Source organism: Leiobunum rupestre, chromosome 2 (assembly GCF_980474605.1).
Source record: "Leiobunum rupestre chromosome 2, qqLeiRupe1.1.hap1, whole genome shotgun sequence".
Classification (NCBI taxonomy): domain Eukaryota; kingdom Metazoa; phylum Arthropoda; class Arachnida; order Opiliones; family Sclerosomatidae; genus Leiobunum; species Leiobunum rupestre.
Genome location: NC_143385.1, coordinates 66588714 through 66594713, shown reverse-complemented (window position 1 = coordinate 66594713; position 6000 = coordinate 66588714).

Here is a 6000-nt window from a genome sequence, read left to right as displayed (position 1 = left end):
TGACGATGAAAGATGTCGCATTTCGGTTAGCTAATCTAAGCCTTTCTTTGCTAACTCCTGAACTGATACAGAATTGACGATGAAAGATGTCGCATTTCGGTTAGCTAATCTAAGCCTTTCTTTGCTTAAATGTTATTTCGAACATAGCCAGATACAACTTACTTGCAAGATGACAAATTGCGACCTCCCCACTCTGTGTTTATTCTGCACATTTTGAATAGGTTGGTTTCACTCTGGCTTATACTTCTGACCGTGCTGGAGGTGGCGAAACGAGTGAACATTTTGATAAAATCGCTCTACGACGGAACAAATTTTATATCAATCTTTGCAACATCATGACCATAGGTGTATAACTACATTTCACATCTGTGAGTCAGTTACTTTTCATACTTTTGTACTTTTTACTGAGAGCCATTTCTAGAGTGACCTCAAAATTTTCGGTGGACTAAATCATTTGGCCTAATACGAGATCTTGGCCTCATTCGTGCAGTGTGACTAACCGTAGCATCGGTTCCCAATTTTCATTAGACCTTAGCATTCATATAGTAACCTAATACCAACTAAGCTTACCCTAAATAAAAACTAAGCTTACTCTAAACCAAACTAAGCTTAGCCTAAATCAAAACTAAGCTTACTCTACACCGAACCTAAGGTTACCCTAAATCAAAACTAAGCTTACTCTAAACCAAACTTAAGCTTACCCTAAATCAAAACTAAGCTTACCCTAAATCAAAACTAAGCGTACTCTAAACCAAACCTAAGCTTACTCTAAACCAAACCTAAGCTTACCCTAAATCAAAACTAAGCTTACTCTAAACCAAACCTTAGCCTACCCTAAATCAAAACTAAGCTTACCCTAAATCAAAACTAAGCTTACTCTAAACCACACTTAAGCTTACCCTAAATCAAACTAAGCTTACCCTAAATCAAAACTAAGCGTACTCTAAACCAAACCTAAGCTTACTCTAAACCAAACCTAAGCTTACCCTAAATCAAAACTAAGCTTACTCTAAACCAAACTTAAGCTTACCCTAAACCAAAACTAAGCTTACCCTAAATCAAAACTAAGCTTACTCTAAACCAAACTTAAGCTTACCCTAAATCAAAACTAAGCTTACTCTAAACCAAACTTAAGCTTACCCTAAATCAAAACTAAGCTTACTCTAAACCAAACTTAAGCTTACCCTAAATCGAAACTAAGCTTACTCTAAACCAAACATAAGCTTACTCTTAACCAAACAAACGTTCCCCTAAACCAAACCTCACCTTAACCAAAGCTTACCCTAATATAAACCAAACCTAACCTTTACCTAAGCTTACCCTAAACCAAAGCTTACCCTAATATAAACCAAACCTAACCTTTACCTAAGCTTACCCTAAACCAAAGCTTACCCTAATATAAACCAAACCTAACCTTTACCTAAGCTTACCCTAAACCAAAGTTTACCCTAATATAAACCAAACCAAACCTAACCTTTACCTAAGCTTACCCTAAACCAAACCTAACCTTTACCTAAGCTTACCCTTAACCAAACCTAACCTTAATCAACGGTTACTATAAATCAAACATATAAGCTTACCCTAAACCAAACCTAACTTTAGCCAACGCTTACTCTAAACCTAACCTAACCTTGACCTAAAACAGCTAACCTTGACCTAACGTAAACTAATCGAAACAGCGCGAAAAATTAGGCCATTTTCATAAACCCCAGAAAATAAACCAGATAACAAAATTCGCAACAAATGAAATTGAGAACCGTTGCTTCATTTATTCGCGTTTGTTAGAGGGTCTTCTCTTTTTCGATATGACGTCAATTCTACGTCATAGACGTAGCTATCAGTAATTATATCGACAAACTGCCACCTAGGAGCAACAAACACAAGGAGAACGCAGCTAGCCTTTAAACACGCTAACGAAGGGTTGTGTACGAATTTCATTGGACGAGCGTCACGAGCCTTTACGCTGAGCGTTTTACGGGCGGGGGGGAAGACAATTTCCGAATTTTCCCCTTCCGACGGCAGCAGGCGCTAAAGCGTCTAGCCAATGAAAAACGTACGCAAGAAAATCCACGACTTTTGACGGGTGCGTTCTCCTTGTGTGGGTTGCTGTGTTTGTTGCTCCTAGATGCCACACACTAATGGAATAAAACTATAGACATCGGTCACGACTACTTACATGATTCGTAAAGGAAACCACGTTAGTCTGACACAGCATCGAATAATTGACGTGAGATACTCTGTCTTCGGCGCAAAATTTGCTCCTTAAATATCTGTGTACATTTACGTAATATTAAAATTACTATTAATATTACTCGTATTAATAGACCGATCGCATAATACAATATGACTGCTTTCATGTTATCTGCTCAAAAGTGGTTCAGCAATGAAGCTAAGAATGACGTGGCCAAAATTAATTTACTAATTTTAGATATATGCCACGTAGCGGTCAACGCGAGAAGTACATAAACGGCTAAGCAGACGAGTTGCTATTTTTAAGGGCTTAAAAAGCGTCCGCTTATACAGACCAAAGATAATTTAAACTCGTACCCTAGATTCGAAATCACTCTCTCGCGCGTTGCCGATAGTTTTTACCCACTTCCCGCCGGAACTCAGAAAAAATTCGCTCCGTGGTTTGCGCCTTACCGCAACCGATGGAGCCCGATTTTTCTGAGGTCACGTGCCGGAAAAGGGTAGACACTTCGTAACAAAACCGTCAATTGGAAAGCTCTCATTATTCGAATCTAGGGTACGAGTTTAAATTATCTTTGTACAGACCAAAATCTAGTATAGTTTATGGACTTCTCGTGTTTCCCACTACGTGGCTCTATCTAAAATGAAAAGGCTAATTAAGTAAATTAATTTGAATTGTGTGGCTTTTTGTAAATTGAGAAGAATAATAACATTAATTAATAGATCCGAAATAGAGGTTCAGCTACTAAACAGAGATGGCTATACTGCGTTTACGAAATTTCGTTTGCTATGGTAGGAATACCTCTAGTAATCTTGAATGGAATCGACTTATTACCACTACGAAAATTGACAAGCTATACGAGCATTTTATTCTTAAATTTCAGAACAGAAGTTTAATAATTTTTATCTTGTGAGACAGGAAACCATCTAATCACAAGCGCTCACTGCTCTTCGTAACGTCTCCGTCCTAGCTTCCACAAGCTTTTGCTTCGTCACGGAGACAATGCCTTGTGGAAGGCATGTAGTCAGAATTTATAGCCCGGTGTACCGGTAAGAAAAGAACCACACCACCGGAGGCCTATCATCAGAATGCCCTACGCCAGCGTCCACAAGCCCGGACAGGTGACAAAACCAGCATGGGTAGCAGAACCCCACTACTGATGGTCGCACCTTCGACGCAAGCCGCTCAACCCAGCAGAAGGTGCAACAACGGGACGACCAGCTCGCCACTTCGCACACAGCAGTGGGATAGAGAACGGATGCTCTAGCAACGCCGGCCGACACCCCACCTAGAAAGGCAGGGAGCCAAGCCCATTGGAAAGAGCTCCTAAAGGGGAACGGCGGGCACACAGCAGCCCGCATAACCCGGCACAGCTGGCACCGGAGATCCCGGTGGGAGCCCAAAAGGCCGGGAGATGGGTCCGCCGTGCCCTCATACGGAGGCCCGCCGCCCCACAGCAGGCCACTCAATCCGCCGAGGCGGCCAGTTTGCCCGGCCCCTCTCCATTAGCCTGGGCCGAAGCCCAGTAGCCAGCCCACACCTGACCGAAGTCGGAGGTTGGAGATAGGACCCTTTGGACGGAGCTAACATCTCCCAGTGCGCCACCGCCCTTACGGGTTACAAGAGCCGGACCCCGACTCCCCGGTAAAGCCACCAGTTATTGCACACGCCGACCCCTTGAGGGCCCCTTGTGGAAGGCAGGACGGATACGAAACGGAGAGCCAGTGGGCGCCTAGCCTAAGGCATTGAAAGGAAACACGTACTTTTGCGGCTCAAATCTCACCCCCCGTGTAAATGTAAAATTGTAAATTTTCCCGAAAAATTAAATGCGGAAACTTTTCCGCAAATCGGAAAAATAAAAAATTGAAACATATATTACTTTTTAAGGGTGTTTATTTTAGACTAGTCTAGAGGTTTAGTTTTCTTTTGGATAGGACAAAATGAGGCGAACATGCCCCGAAATTTAAAATTGTGAACAACAGTGGACTGAACAATATTAGGATAATCATGGAATTAAAACCTTTTTTTCTTTTTTCTGGAAAATACGGAACATTTTCCGGAAAAAAAGGCCTCGGTAATTTTCCGTTCCAATTTACAACTCTATGTAACATAATATAGTAAAAATTATCACTACGATGGGTCCGACATTTGCAAATTTTGATTGTGTAAATTGAAATTTTAACTCTAAATGTCTTTAGCCCAATGCAAAACACCATGATGAAAACCTTTCAAATTGGAACCATTTCTCTAAATCCATTGCTTCTCGAGATAACCTTTGAATGACCTTGAACCATGAGTTGAATGTCATCCGAGTTGGTAAATTCTAAAGACGCCCTAGCAGATGAATATGTCTAGCAAATTTTGATACTCTAGCACGGTTATTTTTGGAGTTATTAGCCTTTCAAACCTGGTCTCTAGTAACATTATTTTCATCACAATCTTCTTGTTAAATCTTAAATTCCTAGACTGGTTATTGGTCAAATAAGTTATGATCAAAGCAATTTACACTTAAAATGTGATGGGGAACACTTTTCTATTTGAAACCAGCTTTGTATATTCTCGAGATACATTTTAAATGACCTTGAAGACATGGTTCAAGGTCATGGAAATTTCCGTTGTCAAGTGACCCCCGCACGTTCTATGTGTTGTGAATATTTCAAATTCCTAGCTAAAATACATTTAGAGTTATTGGCCTTGTATGGTTTTTAGTTAACACCCTGTATAGTAATATTATTCAATATAATAAAACATAATATAGTAACATAATACCATATAATATAATATAATATAACATATAGTAACATAATACCATATTATATAATATAACATAATATAGTAATATAACACCACATAATATTATATAACATATAGTAATATAATACAATATAATATAGTTAAATAATACAATATAATATCGAACATAATATTGTACATTGTTTGTGAAATTTAAAAAAAAAAAATAAAAAAACAATTTGTATTTTGTAAAGTTTGCTTTTGAGAGATTAATAAACGGTTTTCTGCTAAAAAATAAATAAAAAACAATATAATATAACATAATATAGTAATATAATACAAATAACATAGTAATATAATACAATATAGTAATATAATTCAATACAATATAATATAATAAAGTAATATAATACAATATAACATAGTAATATAATATAATATAGTAATATAATACAATGTAATATAATAATATAATATAATATAAAATAGTAATATAATACGATATAACATAGTAATATAATACAATATAATATAGTAATATAATACAATATAACATAATATAATAGTATAATAATTTGAAAAATAATATTTAATTATATTTGACCCTGCACTATTTTCCTTCCGAAACGTGTTTTGATAAATCAGCGTATTTTAAAGGGCAACGCAAGTGGTCATGCAGGGGGGGAACTATGTTTTCTTCAACAAGCCGTAAGTAGGTTTTCCAAGGATGATTTCATACAGCGCGAAAGCCTTATTCTCCTTGGTGTAGCCACGTGGCGCAATTTCGCTCTCATTCGCGAATTTTTCGATATTCTTCGCTGAGTTAGCTCGCAATCAACGAACCCAGGATTTTAGCCTAGCTTAATTTATTTATTATGGAGAAAAGAACTGGGTTACATGTAGTTTCCGAGAGTTGGACTTTGATAATTTCGTTTTAACAATGTTTTGGAATAAAATTATTTGTGAATTGAATATTTTTAATAATGGAAGTTGAAACATTAGGCCTTGGACGCGATAAATCTCTGCCGCTAGCCTCACATTGGATTAAGAAAATTCAACACCACACACTCCTATAT